This window comes from Hyla sarda, chromosome 5 (genome assembly GCF_029499605.1).
Source record: "Hyla sarda isolate aHylSar1 chromosome 5, aHylSar1.hap1, whole genome shotgun sequence".
Lineage (NCBI taxonomy): Eukaryota > Metazoa > Chordata > Amphibia > Anura > Hylidae > Hyla > Hyla sarda.
The window spans coordinates 278,641,368-278,662,008 of record NC_079193.1 but is presented as its reverse complement, the minus strand read 5'-3'; the positions used below and the strand labels follow the sequence as shown (position 1 = coordinate 278,662,008).

General features: G+C 41.0%; 1 long non-coding RNA gene across 6 annotated transcripts in view; it reads left to right on the top strand.

The window, feature by feature from the left end:
• The window catches only part of LOC130274035 (uncharacterized), a 40,919-nt gene extending 20,880 nt beyond the window's left edge, over positions 1-20,039 (top strand). Inside the window, exons 5-9 of one of the 6 annotated variants that reach the window (XR_008844214.1) lie at positions 423-482; positions 14,836-14,897; positions 16,300-16,417; positions 17,377-17,609; positions 18,860-20,039. This is a non-coding gene — a long non-coding RNA (uncharacterized LOC130274035). The remainder of the gene's footprint in view (positions 1-422; positions 483-14,835; positions 14,898-16,299; positions 16,418-17,376; positions 17,610-18,859) is intronic. The other 5 variants (XR_008844213.1, XR_008844210.1, XR_008844209.1 and 2 more) reach the window with 5 other exon arrangements.
• The last annotated feature ends 602 nt before the right edge of the window (positions 20,040-20,641 follow it).

Below are 20,641 nucleotides of genomic sequence, written 5' to 3'. Positions count from 1 at the left end.
TCAGAATAAAGAAATGAAAATATTTAAAAAATCCCCAAAATTTTATTAATAAACCCACAAAAAGTCTACAATAGCTACACCGATAGCAAAAATGTTAGAGGCATAAATCATTTAATAAAATAATACAACCCCCCCCCTTTCAAAATTAAAAGGCATGCATTCCCATTACACGATTAACTGTTGTTTATAATATAACATTTCTAGATAAAATATTTCGTAAATTTTTTTTAAAAATATACATTGTATTTTAAGTAAAAAAAAAAAAAAAACCTAGATCCCAATGTGTTCCATCTTATTTTTTGTTCCATTTTTATGCAGTTTCATAATGCCTGAGAGAAGTAGTTCTGGCCCTAGAATGTTATATATATTAGCGTTTGTAGCATGTATCAGGAACATCTTATCACACTTGTGTCTTTTTACAGGTGACTGATGCCGGTGAGAAGGTGACCCTTGTCAGCTGCAAGAAAGGAACCACGAGACAGGTAATTAATATTTATATTAATTACTGATAACAATCAGGCTAGATGTAAAATCTAGACATGCAGAGATGTCATAGTCTCTCCCTTATACATGAAGATATATGTGTTGTCAATAAGTATATCGTCTATAGACAGCTTCTTATATAACACAACCATATCTCAGGTACAGAGATTAGGAACATTTATGATCCTTATTCTCTAATTTTCTATTTGTAGGAATCCCCTTTTTCAGTATTTAATAGAATAGACTGAACTGACTGCAAAGTTTACAAGTTTACTTTAGACTGTGGGCTGACTGACCACAGATTTAAGACTTAACAGTACTAAGTAAAGAAAAATCTATATATTTTTTGCTTCAAATATATAATTATAGCCAAAATGATACATAGCCTGTTAACATAATGCTGAATGGCATAATACACTGCACTTTAATACTAATGCAGTGAATTATATAAGCGATCTAAAGATCGCTGTTAAAAGTCACCTTTAGAAAATAATTAAAAGCTAGGTTCATACTTAGTCATTTCCAGCCGGAATAATTATTGCCGGAGATTCCATGGTTGCATTGTCGTCCCCATAGTTGGCAATGTATTCTGCTTGGATCCAATCTAAAATAAAGTTAAAAATAAACAATTTATAAAAGAATTAACCCCAACCCCTACAAACATGTATATATATATATATATATATATATATATATATATATATATATATAATAAAAGAAAAAGATTAAAAATAACCCAAAAAATATAAAAAGGAACCCAACCCTCCCCTCACATTAGCCATAATTGAACAATGGCTGTAAACATAATGCTGACAGCCATAATACACTGCACTGTAATACTAGTGCAATGTATTATATGGGCGATCAGTAAATCGCTGGTGAAAGCCCTCTCACGGGATAAAAAAACAAGAACAAAAAAAAACAAGTTAAAAAAACTAATTAAACAGAACACGCTTAAAAAACATATTACAAAAAGATAAATTTTTTTTTTTTTAAAACCCCAAAATAAAACCCCTGACAATACCGCAGCCATACACTGTCTTTTAGAATAATACGGAGAGGCAAAAAAAGTCATACTACTGCAGTCTATTAATATATGAGCTATCGAAAGATTGCTGCTTTAAGTCCCTCAATGGGAATAGTTAAAGGGTAGCTCCCACTAAGTACTATATAATCTAATATGTCCCTACCTAGTAGTAATCTAGCCCTAACCCTCTACCTGGCTTCAAAATTTTTTTCAATCGCTTTGATAGAGCAGATTTAGTGCTTCTAAATCTGCTCTATAAAGCAGGGCAGGAAGCAGCGCTTCCCAGCAGGCGTGACGTCACTGATGCCTTGCTGGGCGCTTGCTTTCGCCCTCACATCGTCTATGCATGAGTGTTTTATTTATCTAATAGGGTGCCTCCAGCTGTTTCCCAACTACAACTCCCAGCATGCCATGATTGCTATTAGCTGTCAGGCCATGCTGAGAATTGTAGTTGTGAAACAGCTGGAGGCACCCTATTGTCTAATGTCATAGTGTCACAAGAATGCCTCCCGCGAGCGCTACCATCACCGCTAGCGGGGTTCCTGTGCCCACTAGCGGTGTCAAATGTGCCCCCCGCGAGTGCGAGCACTACCATCACCGCTAGTGGGGTCCCTGTGCCCACTAGCGGTGTCAAATGTGCCCCCTGCGAGCGCTACCATCACCGCTAGCGGGGGCCCTGTGCCCACTAGCAGTGTCAAATGTGCCCCCTGCAAGCGCTACCATCACCGCTAGCGGGGTCCCTGTGCCCACTAGCGGTGTCAAATGTGCCCCCCGCGAGCACTACCATCACCGCTAGCGGGGTCCCTGTGCCCACTAGCGGTGTCACAAGAATGCCGAGCGCGGCTCTGTTCCCCGTCCCTGTCAGCTGTCAGGGTACGGGAACAGATTTAAAAGCCTCGCGCGCAGCTAACGTAGTACTGCGCATGCGCAGTACTACGCAAATATAGTAGGGCTAACGCCAGGCTCCTAGCGCTGCCAGCGTTAGCCCTACGTTATTTGCGTAGTGCTGCGCCTACGCAGTACTACGTTAGCCACACGCGAGGCTTTTAAATCTATTCCCGTACCCTGAGAGTCTCAGGGTACAGGAATAGATTTAAAAGCCTCGCGGCGGCTAACGTAGTACTGCGCAGGCGCAGCACTACGCAAATAGCGTAGGGCTAACGTAGGCAGCGCTAGGAGCCTGGCGTTAGCCCTACGCTATTTGCGTAGTACTGCGCATGCGCAGTACTACGTTAGCTGCGCGCGAGGCTTTTAAATCTGTTCCCATACCCTGACAGCTGACAGGGACGGGGAACAGAGCCGCGCTCGGCATTCTTGTGACACGCGGTGATGGTAGCGCTCGTGGGGGGCACATTTGTTATCGCTAGTGGGCACAGGGACCCTGCTAGCGGTGATGGTAGCACTTGCGGGGGGCACATTTGACACCGCTAGTGGACACAGGGACCCCGCTAGCGGTGATGGTAGTGATCGCGCTCGCGGGGGGCACATGTGACACTAGTGGGCACAGGGACAGTGTAAAGGGGGCGGGCGGGGCCATGCGCGAGGCCAGTGGAGCTGGTCAATGCGCGCAGCCCCAGCTATCAGCTTGCTCGCTCTCGCCTGTTTGACAAGCGGGAGCGAGCACGGCAGTGCCTGAATTTCAACTCATTGCCAGTCTTCAATGAGTCGAAATTCAGTAGTGACGTCACTGACGAATGCATTCGGCCACTAGGAGGGCAAACCCTAGTGGCCAAATTTAAAAGTGATTTTAAACTTGTTTAAAATCACTTTTTTAAATTAAAGTATGTTAGAGATATGTTGTAGTACTTAAGTACTACAATATTTCAATTTTTGTACTTCATGACAGTGCCCATTTAAAAACTAATAAGAAAAACAAGGCTAATAAAATATATATATAAAAAAAGAAACTAAAACTCCACCTTAACAAAAACATCCCTTTAAAAAGAATTTTTGTATCAAATATAAAATGAATAAAAAATATATAAAAATGCCCAAAATATTTTTTTACCCCATAAAAAAAACATTACCATAACCATACACTTCCAGTCAGCATAATGCTGAGAGGCATAATACACTGCACTACAATAGTGATGCAGTGTTTCATAGAAATGATCAGATCAGGGGTGAAAGGTCATTCCCATATGGGAAAAACAAAAATAGAAAGGCAGAAATGCTATGAAAAAAATAAAAAAGAAGTAAATAAATAAATAAATAAATAAAACTGATTAGGATTAGTTTAACCCCTTAAGGACATAGCTCAGTTTCACCTTAAAGGGGTACTCCGGTGAAAACCTTTTTTCTTTTAAGTCAACTGGTGGCAGAAAATTTGAAAATCTTAATCCTTCCAGTACTTATTAGCTGCTGAATGCTACAGAGGAAATTCCTTTCTTTTTGGAACATTTATGACATCACGAGCACAGTGCTCTCTGCTGACATCTCTGTCCATTTTAGCAACCATGCATAGCAGATGTATGCTAAGGGCAGCATGGTGGCTCAGTGGTTAGCACTGCTGCTTTGCAGTGCTGGGTACTTGGGTTCAAATCCCACTAAGGACAACAATAAATAAAGAGTTATTATTATCATAATGACGTCAGCAAAGAGCAATGTACTTGTGATGTCATCAGAGAGCATTCCAAAAAGAAAATAATTTCCTCTGTAGTATTCAGCAGCTAATAAGTACAGGAAGGATTAAGATTTTTTAATAGAAGTAATTTACAAATATGTTTAACTTTCTGCCACCAGTTGATTTAAAAGAAAAAAGGTTTTCACCGGAGTACCCCTTTAAGGACGCAGACCTTTTTTTTCAAATCTGACCACTGTCACTTTATATATTAATAACTCTGGGATGCTTTCACCTTTTAGTCTGATTGCGAGATTATTTTTTTGTGACATAATCTACTTTAACATAGTGGTAAATTTTCGTTGTTACTTGCATCCTTTCTTGGTGAAAAATCCAAAAATGTCATGAAAATTTTGGAAATTTAGCATTTTTCTAACTTTGAAACTCTCTGCTTGTAAGGAAAATGGATATTCCAAATAACTTATATATTGATTCACAAAGTTGACATGTTTTTACTTTTTCAAGACATTAGAGAGCTTCAAAGTATGGCAGCAATTTGCAAAACATTCACAAAAATTTCAAAATCTGAATTTTTCAGGGACAAGTTAAGTATGAAGTGAATTTGAGGGGCCTTTCTGTGAGAAATACCTCATAAATGACCCCATTATAGAAACTACACCCCTCAAAGTATTCAAAATGACATTCAGAAAGTTTGTTAACCCTTTAGGTGTTTCACAAGAATAGCAGCAAAGTAGAGGAGAAAATTTAAATCTGCATTTCTTACACTAACATGTTCTTCTAGCCCCATATTTTTTCAGTTTTAAGAGTGGTATAAGGAGAAAAATCCCCCCAAAATTTGTAGCCCAATTTCTCTCGAGTATGGAAATACCTCATATGTTGACATAAATTGCTCTGCGGGCTCACAACATGGCTCAAGAGGGAAACAGCAACTGTGTGATTTTTTTTTCAGTTTTAAAAGGGGTTTAAGGAGATAAAGCCCCCCAAAATTTAAAACCCAATTTCTCCCAAATAAGAAAACGTCTCATATGTGGACGTTAAGTGCTCTGCTTGCGCACTACAATGCTCAGAAGACAAAACACAAAATTTGGCTTTTTGAAAGAGAATTTAGCTGAAATGGTTTTTGGGGGGGCATGTTGCATTTAGGAAGCCCCCATGGTGCCAGAAAAGCAAAAAAAAAAAAAAAAAACACATGGTATACTATTTTGGAAACTACACCCCTCAAGGAATGTAACAAGGGGTATAGTGAGCCTTAACACCTCACAGGTGTTTGACGACTTTGCATTGAAATTGGACGTGAAAATGGAAATTTAGATTTTTAACACTAACATGATGGTGTTACGGCAATTTTTTCTTTTTCACAAGGGGTAATAGAAGAAAATGGACCCCAAAATGAAAAGCCCAATTTCTCCCGATTAAGAAAATGCCCCATATGTGGACGTTAAGTGCTCTGCTAGCGCACTACAATGCTCAGAAGACAAGGAGCTAAATTTGGCTTTTTGAAAAGAGAATTTTGCTGAAATGGTTTTTGGGGGGCACATTGCATTTAGGAAGCCCCCATGGTGCCAGAACAGCAAAAAAAAAAAAAAACACATGGTATACTATTTTGGAAACTAAACCCCTCAAGGAACGTAACAAGGGGTATAGTGAGTCTTAACACCTCACAGATGTTTGACAACTTTGCATCGAAGTTGGAAGTGAAAATGGAAAATTAGATTTTTAACACTAAAATGATTGTGTTACCCCAACTTTTTCTTTTTCACAAGGGGTAATAGGAGACAATGGACCCCAACATTTGAAGCCCAATGGACCCCAACATTTGAAGAAGAAACCGCCCCATATGTGGACGTTAAGTGCTCTGCTGGCGCACTATAGGTCTCAGAACAGAAGGAGTGCCATTTGACTTTTGGAGAGAGAATTTTGGGGGCCATGTGCATTTACAAACCTCCCATGGTGCCAGAATAGCTGAAACCCCCCCACATGTGACACCATTTTGGAAACTATACCCCTCAAGGAATGTTACAAGGGGTACAGTGAGCACTAACACCCCCCACGTGTTTGACAATTTTTGGTTACAGTGGGTCGAAAAAATGAAAAATCTCAATTCTTTCCATAAAATGCTGGTGTAACCCCTAATTGTTCATTTTCAGAAGGGGTAAATGGAGAAAAAGCACCACAAAATGTGTTACATGATTTCTTCTGAACACAGTAGTACCCCATATGTAATCATTAACTGCTGTGTAGCCACACAAACAGGGCCAAGAAGGGAGGGAGCCCCATTTTTAGTAGTGATGTTTTCAGGCACCATGTTGTTTTAGAAGAACCCTTTGTGGTTTCAATGCAGTAGAAATCCCACAGAAGTGACCCCATTTTAGAAACTGCAACCCCTATGGTATCTAGCTAGACACAGGATGAGTAGTTTGGGCTCACATTTTGTTGCTGGAATTGGTGTAAAACCTTAATTTTTTTATATATTTTTTTGCATAGGACAGATTTTGCAATCATGGTACATAAAAGTGAGTAAATACACACCAATATTATCCTGGGTTAAAAAAAAAAAAAAAAACTACTTAGACCATGATCTGCTGCTTGAGCACATGGTGGGCCCAAAAGGAAAGGTGCACCCTTAGGACTTTAGGACAGAGAGTAATTTTAGATTGAAATACTTATAGGCCCCACTCCACACCTACCAAAAATCTGAGCTGGCAGAATGAAGTAACCCACCAGAAGTATCACATTTTTGAGACTACATCCCAAGTTTTAGGGAGGAATCTTTAGTATTCAATTTCTTATTTTAAAAACTTATGCTAAAAAAGGAGGCAATTTGTGGGCCTATTAGAGATGTGTCCCTAACTTTGTATTTAACTTTCCATGAGGGGCATTTACTAATCTTTTACTATGTAGTCTGGTTTTTACCCTGTTTTTTTCTACTTCATTTTTGACTATGTGCGACAAATTTACTAAATTGTTGCACGGCATTAATAAATTTGGCACACATAGGCAAAAGTGGGAAATTTACTTCATGTAGTAGAAAAAATCGTCTGTTCCTTTTTCCTGCTGTCTGAATAGGTTTGGCTGCTAGGTTTCCTTCTGGATCTTTTGTTTTTGAGGTTTTTTTTTAGCTTTTTCACCACATCTAAATAATTCAATAACTACAGTGGTCCCTCAAGTTACAATATTAATTGGTTCCAGGACAACCATTGTAAGGTGAAACCATTGTATGTTGAGACCATAACTCTATGGAAACGTGGTAATTGGTTCTAAAGGCACCAAAATGTCATCAGAAATAGGAAAAAGTGACAAAGAAAAATAAGTAGATAACTAATATAGATAAAGCAAATCCTTACATATAAAAGTAATAAAGATCTGCTGGGAACTGTAAATCACTGTCTATGTCAGTGTTTCCCAAGCAGGGAGCCTCCAGCTGTTGCAAAACTGTAACTCCCAGCATGCCTGGACAGCCAAAGGCTGTAGTTTTGCAAAAGATGGGGCCACCCTGCTTGGGAAACACTGGTCTATGTAGAGGACAGGAGCGTCTTCAGGGGTCCTGTACAGTACAGGCAATGTCCCAAACAAGTAATGGAGTCACCTGGTGTCCAAAAGAGCAGCTAACCCTGATACAGGTAAAGTGTACAGAACATGTAATACCAGACACCAGTCAGTGCATACACTTCAGTAATACAGGGGTTTTACCAGTGAATGCCCATTTTGATTGGTTGGTTCTTCCAGCCATTGACTCGTTTCACAGATCTGGACTGTCTGTACATTGTATGTTGAGTCTGGTTTCAACTTACGATGGTCCAGAAAAGACCATTGTATGTTGAAACTATTGTATGTTGAGGCCATTGTAAGTTGAGGGATCACTGTGAATTGTAGTCATGGCTCAGAAGTGGTAAACGGCGTTTAGTGTGTGTGTGTGTGTGTGTTTGTGTTTATTACATTTTTTTTAACACAGTTTTTTTCTACCTTACACTTTTTTTTTTTTTTTGGTTACTTCTTCTACAGATCTGTGTATCCTGTGGACTCCTTCAGATTCGGTGGACTACTTCGACGACCAGCGTTTTTCATTGCTTGATGTTAATAAAATGGTTAACGAGGGCTTGTGGGGGAGTGTTTGTTTGTAATAAAAAAAAATTTAAACCTGTTGTGTTTTTTTTTTATTTTACTTTACTAGACAGGCTTAGTAGTGGAAACTGTCTTATAGACGGAGTCCATTACTAAGCCGGGCTTAACGTTAGCCACAAAAACAGCTAGCGCTAACCCCCAATTATTACCCCGGTACCCAACACCACAGGGGTGCTGGGAAGAGCCGGTACCAACAGGCCCGGAGCGTCAAAAATGGCGCTCCTGGGCCTAGGTGGTAACAGGCTGGCGTTATTTAGGTTGGGGAGGGCCAGTAACAATGGTCCTCGCCCATCCTGGTAACGTCAGGCTGTTACTGTTTGGTTGGTATTTGGCTGAGAATAAAAATAGGGGGACCCTATGTGTTTTTTAAATATATTTAATTATTATAATTTTTTTTTTAAACGCATAGGGTCCCCCCTATTTTCATTCTCAGGCAAATACCAACCAAACAGTAACAGCGTGACGTTCCCAGGGTGGGCGAGGACCATTGTTACTGGCCCTCCCCAGCCTAAATAAAGCCAGCCTGTTACCGCCTAGGCCCAGGAGCGCCATTTTTGACGCTCCAGGCCTGTTGGTACCGGCTCTTCCCGACACCCCTGTGGCGTTGGGTACTGGGGTAATAATAGGGCTTAGCGCTAGCTGTTTTTGTGGCTAACGCTAAGCCCAGGTTAGTAATGGACTCCGTCTATAAGACAGCTTCCACTACTAAGCCTGTCTAGTAAAGTAAGGAAAAAACACAACAGGTTTTAAAAAAATTTTATTACAAAAAACACTCCCCCACAAGCTCTCGTTAACCATTTTATTAAAATCAAAGAAAAACGCTGGTCATCGAAGTAGTCCACCGAATCCTAAGGAGTCCACAGGATACACGGATCTGAAATGAGAAGAAAAAAAAAATAGGTTAGTACATTTATTATCACCTGCTCACACATCTCCCGCCCCGCACGACTACAACTGCCAGCATGCCCTTACAGTAAGGACATGCTGGGAGTTGTAGTTGTGTGGTGCAGGAGATGTGTGGGCAAGTGACAAGCTTGTCCCCTGCCCCCAGCTGCAGGACTACAACTCCCAGCATGCCCTTACAGTAAGGTGGGGCGGAGGCCGGGCACAGTGTTTCCCAACCTGGGACTTGTAGTTTAGCAACATCTGGAGGCACCCTGGTTGGGAAACACTGTTTAGGCCAGTGTTTCCCAACCAGGGTGCCTCCAGATGTTGCAAAACTACAAGTCCCAGCATGCCTGGACAGTCAAAGGCTGTCTAGGCATGCTGGGAGTTGTAGTCTTGCAACATCTGGAGGCAACCTGGTTGGGAAACACTGTTTTAGGCCAGTGTTTCCCAACCAGGGTGCCTCCAGATGTTGGCCTTTGGCTGTCCAGGCATGCTGGGAGTTGTAGTTGGAGGCAACCTGGTTGGGAAACACTGTTTTAGGCCAGTGTTTCCCAACCAGGGTGCCTCCAGATGTTGGCCTTTGGCTGTCCAGGCATGCTGGGAGTTGTAGTCTTGCAACATCTGGAGGCACCCTGGTTGGGAAGCTTGGGCAACTTACCGGCTTCCGTAGGATCCAGCGCTGCACGACACTGCCGCGCGACGATCTCCTACAGCGATCGTCGCTGGAGCCTCGGAAGGGTAAGTGAACGTCTTCACCGGTCCCCTTCAGCTGTTTAGTTTTGCAACAGCTGGAGGACTACAGTTTACAGACCACACACCAGTGGTCTGCAAACTGTGGCCCTCCAGCTGTTGCAAAACTACAACTCCCAGCATGCCTGGACAGCCAATGGCTGTCCAGGCATGCTGGGAGTTGTAGTCTTGCAACATCTGGAGGCACCCTGGTTGGGAAACACTGTTTTAGGCCAGTGTTTCCCAACAAGGGTGCCTCCAGCTGTTGCAAAACAACAACTCCCAGCATGCCTGGACAGCCAAAGGGTGTCCAGGCATGCTGGGAGTTGTAGTCTTGCAACATTTGGAGGCACCCTGGTTGGGAAGCTTGGGCAACTTACCGGCTTCCGTAGGATCCAGCGCTGCACGACACTGCCGTGCGACAGTGCCGCTCGACGATCTCCGTCAGCGATCGTCGCTGGAGCCTCGGAAGGGTAAGTGAACGTTTTCGCCGGTCCCCTTCACCTGTTTAGTTTTGCAACAGCTGGAGGACTACAGTTTACAGACCACACACCAGTGGTCTGCAAACTGTGGCCCTCCAGCTGTTGCATAACTACAACACCCAGCATGCCCTGACAGCCAAAGCCTTTGGCTCTCAGGGCAGGAGCCTGGGCTGAGATTACAGTGCAGCCGCCCGGGCTCCTCATACGGCCTCCCCACTACCCCCCCCCCCCCCCCCTTGTCTCCCGCCCGGGCTCCTCATACGGCCTGCCCGCTATCCCCCCCCCCCCTTGTCTCCTGCCTGCGCCGCTCAGCTCCCGCTGCTACAAGACTACAACTCCCAGCGTGTCCTCACTGTAAGGGCATGCTGGGACTTGTAGTCTTGCAACAGCAGACAGATGGGAGTTGTGCGGCGCTGGCAGGTGAGAGGGGGGGATATAAATCACTGCAGTGTCCCGGTAGCGCAGTGAGGGTAGCAGGGAGAAAGTATGTCGGAGCCCGGGCGGCAGAAGCTCTTCCTGCTCCATGTTGGAGCTGGAGTAAATTTGGAGTAAATTTTTACGGCCGTTGCGACAGTTTATTGCGCAACTGCGACTGTCTCAGTTAATAAATTCCTGACCACTGCAAGTAAAAACTGAAAACATGCGTAAATTAAGCGGGAAAAACTTTTTTACTTTCTAGCTCTTACTAGAGAAAGTCGCACAATTTATAGGGTAGGCGCAATTGCGACAATTTTGCGCCAAAAATAGTCAGAAAAAAATGACTAAAGCCCTTAGTAAATGCCCCTCCATATGACTATGTCATGCTATCAAAGCTGTTGCCCAAAAAATGCAGTAAACATTGAGATCATGCAAAAAAATGGTGCAAAAAACAACTGTATTCTGGTGAAGGGTATTGTATGAAAGTATGGAGGAAAAAGTATCCATGTATCCAAATATGCATATGTTGCAGTTTTGAGCATCTGCACAGGATAAAAGAACAGCTGCAGGGATATGTAATGTAACTTTTCCAAAGGGACTGATTGTACAATGTCTCTTTAGTGTCATCTATACCCATATAAGATACAAATAAGCCATTTGATGCCGGCACACCATAACAGATCCCTGCCCGGCAGGGTAGGAACCAAAATGTGCGCAAAACAACCAGCAGAATATATAAAGGGACAGTTTCCAAAATGTCTCTAGGAGCAGTAAAGATTCACTATCCCCAAAAATGCAGCTTTGTTAGAAGTTTTCTCATTGTTATAACATAAAAGAGGTCCAGCATAATAAAGTTCAGAAAGTAATAAGGGACAGCATATGAAGTAGGGAAACAAAAAAATAAACAAAAAAATAAACCCATGTCACCAAACAGTCATATAAAGTTACATAAAAAAGCTTTATATAGCAGGACATAGTAATCACAAAAAAAGTATTCTGATGAAATATATGGAGAAAAGAAAACTGCACCTGCCAAGGTGTTCATCTAGGTGTATAATGCACATTGTCATTTACATAGATGTCAAAAATATAAAACGTAACCTGCCAAGGTATTAATCTAGGGGTATAATGGGAATATTCATTTAGATAGATGGAAAAAATCTAAAACATAACCTGGCAAGGTATTCATCTAGGGGTTGTGAAGACTTGCTCTTGCAAATAGGTGCGGTTGCAGTATTGAGGTAAGGAGACACCTGGTGAGGAAGCTTGGCTTTAAAGCTAGGAAAAGCAGAGCTGGCCTAAATTGTGGGGAATGACCCTCACCCTACACTTGGTCATTCCCAGTAAAGCCGTCCCATAATAGCCTTCCAGCCACACTATAGACCTAGTGTCCAGTTGCATCACAGCAGCACTAGACACTAGACAAAAATTCGGCTTTACTTCACCAAGGCCAGGAGCCTTGGTGACACATAGCGTCCATCAATTACTATCCCTTTCACCTTCTCACAGGGTATAATGAGAATTGTCATTTAGATAGATGGCAAAAATCTAAAATGTAACCTGCCAAGGTATTCATCTAGGGGTATAATGAGAATTGTTGTTTAGATATATGGTAAAAATCTAAAATGTAACCTGCCAAGGTATTCATCTAGGGGTATAATGGGAATTGTTGTTTAGATAGATGGTAAAAATCTAAAATGTAACCTGCCAAGGTATTCATCTAGGGGTATAATGGGAATTGTTGTTTAGATAGATGGCAAAAATCTAAAACGTAACCTGCCAAGGTATTCATCTAGGGGTATAATGGGAATTGTTGTTTAGATAGATGGTAAAAATCTAAAATGTAACCTGCCAAGGTATTCATCTAGGGGTATAATGGGAATTGTTGTTTAGATAGATGGCAAAAATCTAAAACGCAACCTGCCAAGGTATTCATCTAGGGGTATAATGAGAATTTTTTTGTTTTGTTTGGGGTTTGCCAATTAGAATTTTGGGAATAATTTGATTGTTAGTTGCTCTCTAATTCATTGAAATGTAATTACAAGGGGGGTTTGGGGGATGTCACAAGTACGAATAATTCAAGGGGACAATTTCAAACATCAAGAGATGTATGGTAGATTTTGAAGCATTCTTGGATGCATAGACCGGGTTTATGGGGGTATGCTTCAAAGTGGTATAAGGTTTCTTTTCTGATACCGCGCTTAGAGCACACTCTACTACACCTTTTTGGGGGCCTACTTCCTGACTCTGTACGGAGAACAACTCAGGGAAAATGCTGCCCTGGTACAATCCTAATCTTTGCTCCTGTGGCGCTGCTCCCCTCCCCGAACAGAAAGTTTTTTTTATTACTTTTCCCAGGAATGTCCCACCATTATCTGCATGCCTGTAAAGAAGGAAGGCATTATACATGGTGATTTGTAGGAGGTGCAGCGCCAATTTTTTATACGACGCACACGTTTTCTGAAGGGCAGTGTACGGCTGCAAAACTTGATCAGACAGATCCACCCCTCCGATGAACTTGTTATAGTCCTGGATACACACAGGCTTAGGGGCTTGCTCTGTGGTACCACAGACTGGGACAGGAGTGGATCTGTCTGCTTGAATGTTGGTTAGTACCAGGACATCACGCTTTTCCTTGTACTTTACAAGCAGCTTGCTGTCCTTACAAACAGCTCAGCTCTCCCCCTTCTTCAGTTTTTGCTGTACAGAAATTTTGGGCAGATCCCTTTGATTTTTTCTAATAGTACCGCAGGCCACAGTACCCTTAGAAAAGAGGAATTCTAATAAAGGGACGCTTGTATAGAAATTGTGCAGGTATATATTGTACCCTTGATCTAGTAGGGGGTGGACTAGGTCCCAAACTATTTAACCTTCAGTTTTGAGCACAGGGGGACACTCGGGGGGTTCAAGTTTGGAGTCTTTTCCTTGGTATACCCTAAAACTGTGGGTATAGCCTGTGGCGCTCTCGCATAACAAATATTTTATGCCATACCTGGCCCGTTTGTTGGGCAGGTATTGCTGAAATTGCAGTCCGCCCTTGAAATGAACAAGGGACTCGTCCACGGCTATCTCTTTTTGGTGGGTGTATACCTCTGAAAATTTTTGATTTAGATGGCTGAAAAGAGGCCGAATTTTATATAAACGGTCAAATTTGGGATCACTGGGAGGGTGGGCAATTTGCATTAATTGCATAATGTAAAAATTTTAGGATGGCTTCAAACCGAGGCCTCTTCATGATCGTACGGTATAATGGAGTAAGGTAGAGCATGTCCTTACTCCAATATGACCGTATTGTCGTTTTTTTTTATGAGGCCCATGTTTAGACAGAGGGCAAAAAAATGTTTCATTTCCTGGGAATTAGTGAGCGTCCACTCATGAGGCCTGGCGTGGTATGCCTGTGGGGGGGTTGCTATAAATTGATCCCCATAACAATTAGTCTCCTCTACTATCATCTGTGAAGAAAACTTGGAAAAAATCAGCTTCATTGAACCCCGTTGTATTTATGTGAACGCCTGGCCACAAAGTCAGGAACTGGGTGAAAAATTAGAAGCCGGAGCCCACTCTGAGTGAGTACTAGTACCTGGTTCCGTTGTGACACTAGGACCTGGCTCTGCACTATATCTAGAATGCCTGGGAGGCGGTTTCTCATCAGACTCAGTGGAAGAGGAGGAGGCAGACAAAGAGGGCAAATATAGTAGTTCTTCGTCCACTATCAGAATCTGATGAAGATGCCAGGAAGGCAAATGCCTCCTCAATGCTGAAAGTGCGACGACTTGACATTTTATTGTTTCTATTTTTATCTTTTTTAGTGAAAAAAAAATAAAAAATAAATGACAAACCGTACCACAACTGGGTACGAACAGTGGCAAACTGTCACTCAAATCAGTAACGGTTTAGGAGAAAATGTTTTTTTTTTTTTATAGATTTTTTTTTTTTTTTTATGGAAAAAAGAAACTAAAATTTACTAACTGTACCACTGGGAACAGACAGTGGCAATTAACAAATCGTACCACCACTGGGAACGAACAGTGGCAAACTGTCACTCAATTCAGTGATGATTTAGAAAAAAAAAAATTTTAATGTTTTTTTTGTTTCTTTTTTTATAGAAAAAATAAAATGACAAACTGTACCACTGGGAACTAACGATGGAAACTGTCACTCAATTCAGGTAAAAAACTGTGGAACGGCGGTATTTGAGGTGGTGTGCGATACGTGCGACAGTGACGGCACTGCTGGGGCACTGCACAGTAAAAAAATTATTTTTTCATGCACCTGCTTTTTCTTGCTTCAGTCACTGTTATATTCAGTGACTTGCACTGATTTATTCACTGCCAGAAAGCAGATTATGAAAGAGCAGGGATGGATGCCTACAAAGTGTAAGGCATACTACTCAATTCTGGCCCAATTACACATGTAGAGATATAGATAAATCGCAACAATATAGCCCCGAGAGGTTAGATAAAGCCTCTATAATACATGTGTCAATAATAAAGCGTAACTTTTATTTGTGTATTAACTAATAAATGAATAAGGTGAGAAACACACGTTTTAAAACCACAGTGCCACTGGGGTACCTATGCTAATGTTGTCAGGTCCTCATCAGTTAAAGCAACAGAAGTTGGTGGGTCAGATAATATTGCTTAATAACAGATTGCGACATCAAGCGATGTATAGATCTGTAGATGTTGTGGTTGACCCTGATTTCAGGTGTATATATGTTTTTGATATACTGTATATATTCACCACTCAAGATGATATTGGGTGACAGGCAGCTAAAACCACACCTGCAGATGCAGTCTGAACAACACTTATTTATATTTATAAGCACCCCAACTCCTTATGTTGCTTGGGTGACCAGCCACTAGCTCCTGCTGTGCACCGCAGGTGTAAGCTAGATGATAACTGGTTGGGCTATTAGCTTATTTTGTTTTGCATTAGGCCCAGTGGAACTGCTATTAAAACAGAAAACTGTCACACATGTTTCGCCACTGGTGTGGCTTTATCAAGGAGACAACTGTCAGCAATAATAAAGCCACACCAGTTTTCTGTTTTAATAGAATGCTGTCAGATTGTTTTGTTGTCAAACAGACATGTTTTCAAAGCCTTGGGGTTCATGGATATTCCTTGCCACATATCTGAACACCGGATGTTGTTCCTCAGTTCCCTGGTGGCCTCAGAGGTATTGCAAACATTGGTACATAGATCGGTCATTAATGTTGATTCCTGGTTGTGCATCGGAAATGATGAGTTTTTGCAAACAGTAATATTAAATTCAAGAGGGAAAAATTCCCTGCACACCCATACCCAAAAAAAGTCTTCTTCCATGGATGATTAGTAACAAGATGCATCTGAGCAGCAGCCTGTAGATCATATGATGTGTCCACTGAGTATCCTGTGGCATTATACACATTACAATACAGAAAAACTATGAAGTTGGAGATATCTGGCAGCCCTGGGATTGAGTCAATGCATACAGACTCTAATACTTCAGTATAAGGCTGGGGCTCTTCCCAAAAAATCAGTTGGGGACCTCTTTGTAATATTATGAGTTGCCTCCATTATTTTCCCAGCAGGCTTGCTACATGTCATGATCGGAGGAGTTGATGGGAAACTTGTTGATGTTAATCCAAGGGTTTGGAAATTCCAAGTAATATTGTGTTTTATGCCCCTATGGAAAAAGAAATACAGGTATTTATTTATTCCTCCCTTTATTAAAGTTTGCAGATAACTAGCATAAAAACTAAAAACTTAAGTAACTTACAGAAGATTATCCATTGCTTTTTTTTATAATTAAGTTTATTTTATTTTTACTTGTTTTAACTTTATGTTATTTTATGTTATTGTCTAGTATAGAAAATCTATTTTTATATATTAGAAAATTCTGAGTTGTCTGGAGACTTATTTTCATATGTAAATGGGTTTATATATGTGTTCAGATCCTTATCCCTTGGTCAAGTTGACAGCAGTTACATAGAGTACGTTGATCTAGAGGACCTGTCCTGCGTTACATAGACAACCTACAAATAGTGATGAGCGGCATATTCCATATTCGAATTCGCAATATTTCGCGAATATGAGGATGAATATTCGTCCTATATTCGTGAGATTCAAATATTCGTTACATTAGTGAAGTTTTTTTGAATTGCGAAATTTCGCTATTGCGAATGCGAAATTAATAGCGAAATTTTGCTCGTCTGCACATGTGCGCTATAACATCATGCGAGGGACGTTGCTAGGGACGTTGCTAAGCTCTGACAACTGTGCTTGCAGAACTCTCATTGGCTCACAGCCATAAGTAGGGCGGAATTTCCACGAATATTCGCATGCATAAACCTTTTGCCTCACAGTCTCATCCCTGGGTCTTTAATGAAATGATACAAGCATTGCATTTATCAGTCGAAGGAGATCCCTACAATGTGCTCAGTTTTTAAAACAGTTTGAAAAAAAGACGAATATTCGTAATAGCGAATTTTAATTGCAAAATTCGTAATATTCGCGAATTCGCGAATATGCAATATTCGTGACGAATATTCAAATTGCGAATATTCGTGAGCAACACTACCTACAAATTTGATGTTGGGTACTGTGCAATTCTTAATTTCCCCTGTGGTGGTTCTGTAGGAAAACTGTATACTTACTGTCAACAGATTACAGCTGAGCGCTAGGGTTCCCAGCAGAGGGACACTTTGTGGACTACTTACTGTCAAAAACCCTGTCTAACAAGTATGGATTGCCCAGAGCAGACACCACATGAAAAGCCAATAAGAGTCATCAATTTAATCCGGACTCCATGCTTATTATAATACACCACATTAGATTACGGTCCTCTGCTGCTTCAACAGATCAAGAGAGGAACAGAAGCTGATAGCTCCACAGTACAGTACGTCATTTACAATGCACTATATCTGTCTTGAGGAGCACACTGAACAACTTTGCCAAAAATCTCTATTGTAGGTACCAACAATCTTAAACTTACCACAAAAGTAACTGTTGTAGGTTACCTGTGAAATAAAGAGAAATGTCGTAAGCATCAGAGTTTGATACATAGCAATATCAATTATTATGGTTTGTAGATTCTCACCTATGGGCATCTTCCATCCTGATCAGCGTGAGGTATTCCAATTACTGTAGACACCCTATATATCAATGTTCCTGCCATTCGGGAAACCTTCCTATTCAAATTGTCATATGCAGACCTCTCCATCTTTTTCATGAGACTGTAGCACAGGTCTTCTTATACTTCCCAAACAGCATCCTCTGTAGTGCTGTCCGAGTCAGCAACTCTGGTTCCCTTTTCCTTTTCTCTAGAACGATATAATATTTCCAGGACATTTTGTACTTCCTCTTGTGCTGATCCCTGACTCGGTCTAAAGGAGTTGGAATTTTTGTCTCTTAAAGGGGTTGTCCAGGAAAAAACTTTTTTTTATATATCAACTGGCTCCAGAAAGTTAAACAGATTTGTAAATTACTTCTATTAAATCTTAATCCTTTCAGTACTTATGAGCTTCTGAAGTTAAGGTTGTTATTTTCTGTCTAAATCCTCTCTGATGACACCTGTCTCGGGAAACACCCAGTTTAGAAGCAAATCCCCATAGCAAACCTCTTCTAAACTGGGCGTTTCCCGAGACAGGTGTCATCAGAGAGCACTTAGACAGAAAAGAACAACCTTAACTTCAGAAGCTCATAAGTACTGAAAGGATTAAGATTTTTTTAATAGAAGTAATTTACAAATCTGTTTAACTTTCTGGAGTTAGTTGATATACATAAAAAAGTTTTTTTCCTAGAATACCCCTTTAAGGATTCAGCCAACAAGCTAAAAGGCCTAAAATAATTTCCATGTGGTCTAACAGAACTCTCAGTCTGTACATTCACTACTGGCCTCCAGTTATTGGCCTCAAATGGTAACAGTAGTCTTATAAACTGATCAGGTAGAATACCACAGTTCCGCTGACCCATAATGGAACATAAAACCCCTTGAAGTGTTGTGCTGGTCTGAGTTAATGTACCACTTAGGAATGCTTGAAACAAGGTATCCAGCAGCCCACTGAGCATCTCCAAGTTTTGGCCAAAAAGCTGAACAGTGTTCTGGCTGCTGCTAATCGATCTGAAAATGTTCTGTATGAATCTTAGGAGAACGCTCCAGTTTTGGCTTCCTCTCAATGAGACAAGAAAATCCTGAAACGTAATAATGGGAAGCGCTGAAGACCTCTCGGCTGGAACCTGGAGAAACTGATTTACTAGACTGTCCCAACTTTCAGCCTGTTGCTCGTGAGGTTCCTGATTCTGCAGATATGTTGAAATATTGTGTAAAAATTGAAAGAGACAATTTTTTTTTACTTTGTATTTTGGAGAATTAATGAACAATGGAGCTTGTTCTGGTGTAGTCCACAGTGACTCAAACCTAAGTGCCATTTTATCCAGTAAAGTTTGTATATCCACAGAATTTAATTTTGTCTTCCGGTTAGACACAACGGAAAGAGGAGGCCTTGATTTCAATTACCAGATAGAAAGGATCTTTTCCAAATTGCTCTGTTCTTATACTTGGCTCTCTGCATTAGTCAAGAAGACAAATATACTTAATATCATCCACATCATAAATATTATTTACTAAAAACATATACACATACTGTACATATGCATAAGCAACAGTTTGTCAAGAGATTGTGAATATGCTAGGCGTTCACAGGCTTCTTTCACACTGCCATTAGGACATAGCAGTGTGACGGCCGTTGGGGTAGTCGGGGAGAATAGTGGGAGGAACAATACTGCTTGCGCTGTCTTTTTCTCCCGCTACCATATAACGGCGCCTGACGGCCCGGACCCTATTATAGTAAATGGGATCCACCAGGACCCATTATTGCTCATTGTGCCTCGTCCCGATAACAGCAATTAAAGGCTGAAAAAAGAAGGAAAAAAAAGAGCCTAACGGCCGTTTAAGGACAGGACACAATGGCTATGTGAAAGTAGCCTAAGAGTGTAGCCACACATGTCGCATAAGCTAACAGTTAACAGTACAAGGAATGTGGATGAGACATAAAGAAACCTCATTCACACCCTGCGAAAAGAATCCACACAAGTTTTGCATGGATAATGACTTGCAAGGTGGATGGAAAGGTAATAAAAAAAACACAACAAAATGTTGCAGATTTTGATGCAGAAACACATGGGCCCATATTTACTATTCCTACCGCTACAGCTTAGTGACAGCTTTTGTGACACAATTGTGTACCAAAAGCTCAGTGTACCAAAATTCATGTAAATTATGAAATGTTTTTAAAAGAAACCTTAACAACCCCACAAATTGCATTTTAATCCAAACAGTGTGCATGTTTAGGGTTTCATTTCAAAAGCCTACAGATTTATTACGGAAATCCAAAATAGAAGAAAATTCACACTGGACAGGTAAGTACGTTTTAAAATTGCTTTTAGTAAATTCTTAATAATTCGTACAAACTCGGAGGATGCTCCACTTTTTTCAAATGCATTAGTTACAAACAGGACTTCACTCCAAGTGCTCACTAAAGAACGTCTGACATCTCCTGATCCAGCTGCCAATCTATCTTCACCCTAGCACGGGCATAGCGGAGTGGATCCTCCTTCCTCTCGTGAAGGGGAAAGACAGGTGAGTGTGTAGGCCGGACACTTCTGACATTTTGGAGGACACGCCCCCTTTCTCAAGTGACCCTATCGTGCACCCATCACCTATTACATAGCAATCATCTCTCGCGAGAACTCATTTCTGAAATGAGAAATTTTGAATTTAAAAACATATATATGTTCAAAAGAATTTCGTTACAGTAACATTTAAGCAGATGTTGGCAACACTTACAGAAAAACTGAAAAATTACATAATTCATTAAGCCCGTCTGGATTAAGGGCTTCTATCCAATATACTTCTGGTTGGAGTAATTT